At 38.4% G+C, this 11,996-nt stretch overlaps 1 long non-coding RNA gene across 1 annotated transcript; it reads right to left on the reverse strand.

Annotated features, from left to right (window-relative positions):
* Nucleotides 1-269: 269 nt before the first annotated feature.
* On the reverse strand, nt 270-11,705 carry LOC139036265 (uncharacterized). The gene is made up of 3 exons (XR_011488965.1): nt 11,570-11,705; nt 6,519-6,636; nt 270-2,504 (listed from the first exon to the last, which is right to left on the reverse strand). It is a non-coding gene; the product is annotated as an uncharacterized lncRNA (long non-coding RNA).
* Nucleotides 11,706-11,996: the final 291 nt, after the last annotated feature.

The following is an 11,996-nucleotide window of genomic DNA, read 5'->3' on the forward strand; positions in this document are numbered from 1 at the left end:
TTAGAATTGGATGACTGCAAACAATAAACTAATAATATTTTAATACATAATGTTAATAATACACAGTTGGTCATTCTTTTTCCTATTCTACCACAGCCAACTGACTGGAAGTCAGTTTTAGTAACTACTACTAACATAAGACCCTCATCAGTAAGTGAAGATATATAGGAAAACCCATAATACATCTAAAAAACATCAAAGATAAAATGATGATAAAAAAAAAATTCAGTGACATCTTAGTTGGTATAAGAAACATGATGATTATGAAAGCACAGCCCATAATCAAGTACAGGCCATGGAAGCCTGTGACTGTCACGAGTGTTGACTTCTCTTTCATCTGAGGTTGTAAAAAGTGCTTCGTAAAATCCTGAGGTTTGAAGCACTTGTAACCTCCTGAAGAGACTGCAATGAAAAGGGTTTCTAGAATATCCTGACGATTTCCATCTACCAGGTTGTGGTGAGCTCAAGCAATACATACTCCAGAGGACAGAAGACAGACATGTTGGGAAGTGGCAATGACTTCTACTGCACTTAGGGAGAAAGGGCATGTTGCTACTCAGCCTAGTACAAGTGTAGAAGCAACACCTAGTGACTGAACCTTTAAAGACTCGATAAAAATGAAAACGACTGGTAGGAATAAACCTTCAGAAGTGCCTTCTCAGACCTCCCATCATAAGCACAAGCATAATAAAAGTACTGAGTTTTCACGGTCTCACACAAAATTAGACTCACTTATGACAATGGCCAGAGAGGCTCCTATAAGACAATGGGGCTGGGCTTTACTGCAGGATGCACGTCGGTTCAGTGCATCACTATGTGTTATGGAAATATGTGTTATTGACAGGGTGAAGGCATATTCTTGAATAACACAGCAAATAACACTACAAATTCAAGGAACATGGCTACAATGACAATAGCTCATTTCATGATGGCTACTACTTGGTAGAGCTAGGATTGCCTCTCCCATTAAGTACCTCAATGGCCAGCTGTGATATTAGCCATTAGTTTCTCACTGGAATTCTCACTTAGAAACTGAATCTAACACTTTCCATGTTTACTAGCACAAGAAGAGTGAAAGTTCCTTGTAGAAGAAAGTCAGACAGACATTTTCCTGTTTTATCAGAGAACCTGCTTATGACTGGTCCTGCTCACAGACAGATTGCTAATTCCAAATTTATAGACAGTTATGCAGATATTCTTTACCAACTGAGCCACCAGGCAAGCCTTAATAGCTCAGTTGGTAAAGAGTCTGCCTGCAATGCAGGAGACCCCGCTTTGAGTCCTGGGTTGGGAAGATCCCTTGGAGAAGGGATAGGCTACCCACTCCAGTATTCTGGCCCACAGAATTCCATGGACTGTATAGTCCATGGGGTCACAAAGAATCAGACACGACTGAGCCACTTTCACGTTCACATGCAGATATTACTAAAAAAAAAAAAAAAATGTGGTAACAGATCTAGTACCTTTGTCAGGCTAATGAGTGAGTAATATAAATATGAATAATCAACTTTGTCCTGCATAATTATTACCATCCGGTATTTGCTTTGAGAGGAGTTGAACTACTTGGGAAAGAGAAATGATCCTTTCCTCTCTGAAACATTTGTGAACCATTTAGGTGGGTGTGGTGAGTAAAATACTTAAGGATCTAATACATAAAAATGCAATAGGCAAAGCACATAGAGGTTTCGCTCCCTTTCTCGAAGAATGGGATATTTTGCATTTGCCCTGATTTTAAGTCTTGACTTCATGTACAATTGTATGTTGATATTTTTAGTTGCAATACAATAGAGCGAAAAATATTGATATAATACTAATAAATCATGTTGGTATACGTGATTGTCACATAGGATTCACAGGAGATTTAAATTCACAGTTGTCAACATAAAGGATTAATGTTATTTAGCTTCTTCATGAATCTATACCATGAATAAAGAGCTTTTCTCAACTTATCTCACTGAGGGAACTACAAGGATGATAGGCATAATACTATACTTCAACTCATGGATTTCTAAGCATAGCTCATGATACAGATCTGATTTTCAACATTAGGGTTCTTTCAGTGTCCTTGAACAGCATTCGTTTCTCTGTTCAGTTCAGTTCAGCCACTCAGTCATGTCCGACTCTTCGTGACCCCATGAACTGCAGCACGCCAGGCCTCCCTGTCCATCACCAACTCCCAGAGTTTACCCAAACTCGTGTCCATTGAGTCAGTGATGCCATCTAACCATCTCAACCTCTGTCATCTCCTACTCCTTCTGCCTTCAATCTTTCCCAATATCAGGGTCTTTTCAAATGAGTCAGCCCTTTGCATCAGGTGGCCAAAGTACTGGAGTTTCAGCTTCAACATCAGTCCTTCCAATGAACATCCAGAACTGATTTCCTTTAGGATGGACTGGTTGGATTTCCTTGCAGTCCAAGGGACTCTCAAGAGTCTTCTCCAACACCACAGTTCAAAAGCATCCATTCTTCTGTGCTCAGCTTTCTTTATAGTCCAACTATATATTCTGTATACAGAAGAAAAAAAAAAAACACTCATGAGTATAAAACTTGTTCACATAAAACGAGTGTATGAATTGCTATCTTCCCAACCCAGGGATCAAACCCACATCACTTCCATCCCCTGCACTGGTAGGCAGATTATTTACCAACTGTGACACCTAGGAATCAATATGCATTTCAAGAACTACTGCCATCAGCTTCTCCTGTTCATGACCGAAGTAGGAGAAAGAACATTGGAAGAAGTACTCGTAAGCATATTATTTAGTCAAGGAACTGTTATTCTGGGTACTCCAGTTATTACTGGGACAAGTCAGTTCCTCCAATGATGATGGGTATAACTGAAACAAATTACTACAAATTCATGGGATGCGATGTCTACATGATAAATGTATTCATCGTATGCTACTGCTTCAGGTATGCCTACTTCAGCATGAAGGACTACACTTAAAGTGATGCCTACTATTCCAGCTCAAGCAACAGACAGTGAAGTGCAGATCATTGTCCTTTGTTGGAAATAATCAGCAGTTTGTCAACATATGTAACATGCTGGAGCAAGCCTTGGGATGGAACTCTAAAAACAGATTAGGCCCTCTTTTTGCCAAGCCCTGCGATAAAATACAAATCAAAAAAAGAAAAATAGCAACGATTCTGTCAGGATTTCCTCACCTTTTCTTTCTGGATGGCAGGAAGCAGACATTGAGGCCAGATGACTGCAGGAATTAATTGTGAGCTAACATTGGGTAGGGTGGAAGCTCATCACTCAAGTAAGAATGTGGCTCCATTAAACCATTTGACTTTCATTCACTTCATGTACATAGAGTTCTATAATCCTTCCTTAAGGAATTAAATAAGTTATACTTCCTTACACCTTCACAGTCACTTGGTTTACACGAATGTAAATTCCTAGCCTGGCACTTATACAATGAGTATTCTAGGTAGTAATAATGCATAAATGATCATGAGCAATGACAGGAAGTTTATTTATTCTCTGTTTGAATTCTCTATTTTTATATAATCGAGCAGTGAAATATACTTACAGATGTGAATATTTTAGTGGTGTGTATAAATGCATGTTGACTAGTGCTACGACAACTCATAGTGTTGGCACAATAATTATCATGGTATTATGTCATTTTCATATATTCCTTTTGAGATTCTGTTCCATTATACATTATCACAAGATATTCAATACAGTCTCCTAAACTATTCAGTAGATCCTTGTGGTTTCTTTCACATATAGTACTATGCACTTGTTAATAATTCAAACAAAAACTGGTACACAAATATTCATAACAACATTTACAATAACCCAAAGGTAGAACCCATTCAAGTATCCATTGGTGGATGAATGAATATGCAACACAGGGTATGTTCAAAAGCTTGAACAGTATTCTACCATACAAAAAAAAATAAATAAATAAACTGAAATGGCTTTGCCACTGTGAAAAGACATTACAGAAATTACTCCAAAACTAACACATGGAATAAATAGATTTTTCAATTCTAATTCATGCTATGTACAAACAAAATGTTTGGAAAAAGGGGCTGAAAAAGTGCATATTTCTGCAGTCATATTCACAACAGCATGATTCACACTGGCCAAAAAACAGAAGCAATCCAAGTGTCCATGGACAGCCAATTCCACAAACAAACTGTGGTATACACAGAATGGAATTTGATTTGGCCCTTCCAAGATGGTAGTTCTGACAATGCTACAATGTGGATGAAGCTTATGGTCATTATATTAAGTGAAATAAACCAGACCACAAAAGGACAAATGTTCTGTGATTCCACCAGTATGAGATATCCAAAAAAGTCAAATCCAAAGCCAGAAAAAGCAGAAAGTGATTCCCAGGGATTGAAGACATTTCATGTTTCATTGAACCCACCCAGTTTCCCTTGGGGAAACTGACTTTCCATGACATCTCCAAAACCAATTATACAAATAATTGGAAGCCATATCCTATCAAATGAATGTAGACATAATTTTACAATTGACACCAACCTCACTCAAACTTCTCAACAGAAAAAATGGCAAAACTATCTATGGTACCTCAGCTTTGCTTAAAATTGTATCTAGAGTACTTCAGTTTCGCTTATGAAATTCAACAACAACAACAACAAAAAAAAAAAACCAAACACTAAAGTCTATCCAAAAAAGGATATAATGTTTATAACATGAACTTTAAAAAATTATAAATTTAAACTGTGAAAAACCTTATTCACAAAACTTAATCACAAACCACAGAAAAGTGTTTACAAAATACGTATTTGATAAAGGATCACACTCCAACTATACCAAAAAATCTGGAACAAACAACCTCATTAAAAATGTATAAATCTGAATGCCTGGTCAAAGAAAATATACAGATAGTAAATAAGCATATCAAAAATACTCAAAATCATATATCATTAGGAAATTACAAATTAAAACAACAGTGAAGTAGCACTGCACATCTATTAGATCCAGTACTCAAAAAAAGGGGGGGGTGGGGCTTCTCTGGTGGCTCATTGGTAAAGAATCTGCCTGACAATGCAGGAGACTCAAGTTCGATCCCTTACCCAGGAAGATCCCACATGCCACAGAGAAACACAGCTGTATTTTTCCACAGCTAAACAAGGCTCACCTGTGAACTGAATATTACATGTCTAGTACTGAGTAAACAGCTTTGAAAAAGTGTCCAGACAAAAACTATCACACAGTTATACACAGTAGCTCTACTTGTAACAGCTAAATCTTTCAAATATCAGGATGTCTTTGGTAGATGACTGTGTAAGCAAATTGGAATACATCCAAAGTGAAGGGGAGCAAATGCTACCCCAAACTATATCGCTTCAGCATGAGAATTAGTTGGACCTAATTAACTTCTTTTTTTAAAGGACACATGATCATCTCTGAAACCCAAGTTCAAGATGGCTCTTCTGTGAGTCACATTTACAAGAGAAATCTCATTTCAAAGGAATCCTCGGTATCTACCAGATAGAAGGATGACAGTCTTGTGAAACTTTTTTTTTTTTTTTTTTATCAATAGGGAAAGCTAAGACGTAAGTCTGTACAACAACCATACCCTTCCCTTCCTTTGGTTTTATTTTTTAAATATTTATTTGTTTCTTTATTTAGCTGCACCAGGTCGACCTTCGTTGAGGAAAGCCAGATATTTTAGCTTCAGCATGCAAACTCTTTGTTGTGGCATGGGAGATCTAGTTCTCGGATCAGGGAGTGAACCTGGGCCTTCTTCTTTGGGAGTGTCCAGCCTTAGTTACTGGACTACCAGGAAGCCCTTGTTTTGTTTTGAGATGAAGATGGTATCTAAGGTGATATCTTGGGCCATTTCAGTCACTGACTCAGTTTTCTGAGTTTCTCCAAAGCATGCACAAGTTACACATTACTAAACTGGTTTGCAAAATAAGTAAATGTAGTTCATGCTACAACACTGTATGCTTACAAATATCTACACGGTAAATGGCATGTTATTTATTTTTTAATTACTAAGGGGAAAAAAAAGAATGCAGGATTCATACATGTTATAACATGAATAAATATTAAAACCATCTTTAGTGAAAGAAATTCATATAAAAAAGGCCACCCAGATCCCATATTCACCATGTCTGCTTTAAATCCATCAAGTTTGTCCAAATAACTGAAAATCTCAGTAACACTCAAATAAAAAAAAGGGGGGGTGAGGAAAAGGATGGGAAGAAAAGATATATTCATACAACTGAGCAATTGCTGAAAGGGAAGTGGGGCTGTGGGTTACATTATAATGTAGAAACCATATGACTTCCTGATTTTGGAGGTTATGTGCTGGTTCTGCAGTAGAATGCACTCATTTTGGGTAAAACACATAGAGTATTTCAGATGATGTGGCAAATGCCAGCACTTTTCCCCATTGCTAGGAGTTTTCTGTACATTTTAAATTACCAGAAAGTAAATTATGTTTCAAAACAACCATGTCAATACCATAATAGAAAATCAGATTAGACAGGCATGAAACTTTCTTATAGAGGCCAAGACTTACTCAGACAAAGTTCAAGGGAAGCTGTGATGCTCACCGCCCTTGAAGGAGTCCACATGAAATGAAGAAGCAGTGTGGGAAGTCTAATAGTAACCACCATATCTTGAGTCCTCTGGATGACCTATTGCAGGAGAAACATATTTTACAAATAAAATTTTCCCCATAACATCACAAAAAGTTGTTAGACTACATTCAGTAAAATTGAATAATTTTGGATCAATTTACAATCATATAAAATACTACAATTTACAGTCCCAATCAATATAAAAGAATCAGTTCATTTCTATACACTAATAATAATCAGAAACAAAAATTAAGAAAATCCCACTGATAACTGCACCAAAAAAATAAATAAATAAATAAATAAATAAATAAATAAATAAATAAATAAATAAATAAAACATATAGCAACAAACTTAATCAAGCACATAAAAGACCAGTGTCAGAAAACTAGAAAGCACTGATAAAGAAACAAAAGAAAACACAAATAAACAGAAAACTATTCCACGCTCATGCACTGGAACAATGAGGAATTAAAATGCCCATTCCAACCAAAGCCATCAACAAAAACACTGACTGCAATCACAGTCAACTGGCACAAACACAGACACATTGACTCAAGGAAAGAATAGAGAGCCCAGGAATGAACCCACATGTACGTGGTCAGTTCATGAAAATCAAACCAGGAACGAGCGAAGAGGAAAGGACAGTCTTCTCAAGAAACAGTGACAGGAAAACTGGCCACCTACACTGAAGAACATCACTGGTCATCCTCTAGATCATCTAACAGAAATCTAACTGAAACCCTGCCGTTTTGCACATGGAGCTCTTTCCCCCCCCCCGGTGTCCTCTGAGATGGACCTCCAGTCAGTGCTCAGCTGGACACAGGAAACGTTTACTTCGTCCCATTTTTCCCTCTTGCAGTGCCTCCCTGCTGGCTGGCACTGAGACACCCCACTCCTCTCAACCTGGACACAGCCCCGTTATCCAGAAGCCCAAGCCCTGATGGCCCTGAGGAGACAAAGCCCCGCCAGCTGGTCACTGAGCCCAGTATGAAGGCAAAGCATCCTGCGCCAGTGGGTCAGAGGGAGCCCCAAGAAATCTTTTAAATCTCAGGCAGAAAACTAGAAGATCTCTGGCTGGCTGTCTGGATTTATGTATGTCTCAGTGTGAGTCTTCTGTTTTTAGATAATATTGCTGAAGTTGTGAGTTCTTATTGAAATGGTCTAAAGAAAAGGAAGCCCTTACAAATCAAACAGTTGTAAATACAAGAAAAAATTGACCTAAATGAATTTCAGATTCACGTGAACTGGGAAATAGTCACTATTAAATATCTAGTATTTTTCTTTCACTACTCTACTATAGCCATGTCTAAGAGTCAATAAAAGTTCCAAATAGGAAAAGGAGTATGTCAAGGCTGTATATTGTCACCCGTCTCATTTAACTTATATGCAGAGTACATCGTGAGAAATGCTGGGCTGAATGAAGCACAAGGTGGAGTCAAGATTGCTGGGAGAAATTATCAATAACCTCAGATATAGAGATGACACCACCTTTATGGCAAAAAGTGAAGAAAAACTAAAGAGCCTCTTGATGAAAGTGAAAGGGGAGAGTGAAAAAATTGACTTAAAGCTCAACATTCAGAAAACTAAGATCATGGCATCTGGTCCCATCACTTCATGGGAAATAGATGGGGAAACAGTGGAAACAGTGTCAGACTTTATTTTGGGGGGGGGGGCTCCAAAATCACTGCAGATGGTGATTGCAGCCATGAAATTAAAAGACGCTTACTCCTTGAAAGGAAAGTTATTACCAACCTAGATAGCGTATTAAAAAGCAGAGACTACTTTGCCAACAAAGGTCCGTCTAGTCAAGGCTATGGTTTTTCCAGTGGTCGTGTATGGATGTGAGACTTGGACTGTGAAGAAAGCTGAGTGCTGAAAAATTGATGCTTTTGAACTGTGGTGTTGGAGAAGACTCTTGAGAGTCCCTTGGACTGCAAGGAGATCCAACCAGTCCATCCTAAAGGAAATCAGCCCTGGGTATTCATTGGAAGGACTGATGTTGAAGCTGAAACTCCAATACTTTGGCCACCTCATATGAAGAGTTGACTCATTGGAAAAGACCCTGATGCTGGGTGGGATTGGGGGCAGGAGAAGAAGGGGACGACAGAGGATGAGATGGCTGGATAGCATCACTGACTCGATGGATATGTGTTTGACTAAACTCCGGGATTTTGTGATGGACAGGGAGGCCTGGCGTGCTGTGATTCATGGGGTCGCAAAGAGCTGGACACAACTGAGTGACTGAACTGAACTGAAGAATCATTAACATTAAGCACAAAATTGTCATAGTGCCTAGGTTTATTGTAAGTTAAAAATTGCTATATTGTCATATCTCTCACAAGCTTGTCAACAAAGAAATTACCTCTAAAAACAACAACAAAGAAAACCCTAAAAAATGTAAATGTGATATGAGCTTTTAGATAAACTATTAATAATAATTATACTTTAAAATATCTGTCTATAATAGTCTCGATTGAAGGCAGAGGAGAAGGGGATGACAGAGGATAAGATGGTTGGATGGCATCACTGACTCGATGGACATGAGTTTGAGCAAGCCCCTGGAGTTGGTGATGGACAGGGAAGCCTGGCATCCTGCAGTCCACGGGGTCACAAAGAGTCAGACATGACTGAGCAACTGAACTGAACTGAACTGACAATAGTTTCTCCAGATTTTGGTTACCTGAGTCTCTATCATTGTGCTAAACTAAGTGATGACAGTGTATTGAATAGCTTGGTCATTTCCAAATAAAGTAAGGTTCTGAAACATTCACTACTTGACAGGACCTTCCTCTTACACAGAAACTAAAGACAGTTTTGACTATCCATGAATAGTGTCTGGTGCCATCCTGAGACGTTCAGTGTAAGAAAGCAATTTTTTTTTTTTTTTTTAGATATTATCACTGATACATATGTTCACCAATCTATAGAATGCCAATATAAAAGTCAGTTTTTGGTTCCTTAAGGGAAATGTATGACTTGCTATTAAAGGAGTTGTGAGGAATGAAATTGCATTTGATGAAGGAAACTGAAGTAGTTTTGACTTACAGGTGGCAATTTCAGGATGGGAGAAGCAAAGGAATGGGTACAGAATAGGATAGGAAGGTTTTATGGAAAGTGGACTCTCAGAAAAGTGTTTTGTGCCTAGTACAAGTTTTCTTGAGATGTTGAATTGCCTTTGCTAATGGATTTTAAGTTTCTTTACCTCTTAAGTGATCTGTTCTAGGTTTACCTTTGAAATCTTTTGTTCACTTTGGCTAAGTGGATAAGTATTGTTTCACGGTGACTTATGTGATCCTACCTGACTGTAGAAACCCTTTTGATATTTATGAACAAAGCTTCCTAAATAGTTGACTTCTACCTAACTTTGGGATGCTTCAGAGGGCCGCTGAGACCTCCCAAAGAGAGTTATTAAACAACCTGAGTTCATTTGGCATGTTAAACTACACAGGAAGTGCTGTCAGAAGGAGTGATGACTCTTCCCAAGTTATATTACCTGGTGGATGTTACTGTAAGGTATAGTTTGGGCCAAGGCAGAAAAGGAGAGAGAGATGGTGTTTGTATTTGGGCAGGGGGTGGTAAGTCCCAGATAGATACAACCCGCCTGGAGCCTCAGGTCGGGGAGGGGCCTAAAGTTCGGTTTTATTTTCTCTGAAGTTAGATGATTCAGCAAGGGCCTTTGAGATTGTTGTTTTCTTTACTAGGCCCAAAGACTCCTTTAGTTACTAATCTAGGTATCCTAGAAAGTATGTGACATCCATGAAAATCTGATATGTCCTGGTCAAATGCTGTCAGTTATAATTCTAGTTATCACATTAAAATATTTCAAGTGACATCAGTGACCAGACTACTTTGTCAATTTCTATCTAATCAGGTTTTAAACATGCCTTCTATGGTTTCAGACTGATGCCTTTGCAAAAATACTGCTACTTCAAATTATATGTGGAAAAGACTTTTCTAAGCTTCCCCGTAAACAATTTTTTTGTTTTGTTTTGTTTGTTATCTGGTAAGCTGGTACCAGACTGGAATTTAGTCTCCTCTCTAGGTTAAGAGAACAAAGTTTTCTTAGAATGCAGCTTTCCATCACAGATGATGACTTTCTTTACCTTTCAGTGATTTATATTTGTTTTTATCTTTTTTTTTTTTACTTCGGTAAAATAAATAAGCATTATTTAAAATTATGGTACATGTAGGATGGACCAAGCTTTCCCCATTCCTGCAAATTCCCTTAAGCCCTCAGATTCTTCTCATGGGACCAAGGTCTCACTTCCCTCCAGAGGGACAATCCAAGCTTTTTATCAGCTGATCTGCCCCTGATATCAGAGTCAATTTAAGCACGAGTTGGTCTATAATTTAGGCATGAAACTATGACTACATAAAGGAAAGATGACTTTTTGATGCAGGATGGCCATGATATTCCTTGGACTTCAGAGAAAATTGGTTAAAATGAAATCTTTTTTCCTTGGAAACTGCAAAGCCAGTTCTTTTAGCACATACAATTGAAAACATTTAGGTTGCTAGGTCAGTTTTCATTCCAATCCCAAAGAAAGGCAAAGACAAAGAATGTTCAAACTGCTGCACAATTGGACTCATCTCACATGCTCGTAAAGTAATGCTCACAATTCTCCAAGCCAGGCTTCAGCAATACATCAACCGTGAACTTCCAAATGTTCAAGATGGATTTAGGAAAGGCAGAGGAACCAGAGATCAAATTAGCAACATCCACTGGATCATTGAAAAAGCAAGAGAGTTCCAGAAAAACATTTATTTCTGCTTTATTGACTATGCCAAAGCCGTTGACTGCATTCATCACAATAAACGGGAAAATTCTGAAAAAGATGGGAATACCAGACCACCTGACCTGCCTTTTGAGAAATCTGTATGCGGGTCAGGAAGAAACAGTTCAATCTGTATCTGGAACAACAGACTGGTTCCAAATAGGGAAAGAAATATGTCAAGGCTGTATATTGGCACCCTGCTTATTTAACTTACATGCAGAGTACATCGTGAGAAATGCTGGGCTGGATGAAGCACAAGCTGGAATCAAGATTGCAGGGAGAAATATCCATAATGTCTGATGTGCAGATGACACCACCCTTATGGCAGAAAGTGAAGAAGAACTAAAGAGCCTCCTGATGAAAGTGAAAGAGGAGAGTGAAAAAGTTAGCTTAAAGCTCAGCATTCAGAAAACTAAGATCATTGCATCCAGTCTCATCACTTCATGGCAAATAGATGGGAAAACAGTGGAAATAGTGGCAGACTTTATTTTGGGGGCTCGGAAATCACTGCAGATTGGAACCTGTGCATGTCTCCCCAGGGCGAAAACAGAGGGCCCCAGGTTGGTGTCTGTAGCCCTTGTAATGCAACAACCCCTGTGCATGCTGTCATTTCAGTAGTTTCTGACTCTTTGTGACCCTAT

The sequence above is a fragment of the Odocoileus virginianus genome, chromosome 8, assembly GCF_023699985.2.
Source record: "Odocoileus virginianus isolate 20LAN1187 ecotype Illinois chromosome 8, Ovbor_1.2, whole genome shotgun sequence".
In the NCBI taxonomy this organism is placed as follows: Eukaryota; Metazoa; Chordata; class Mammalia; order Artiodactyla; family Cervidae; genus Odocoileus; species Odocoileus virginianus.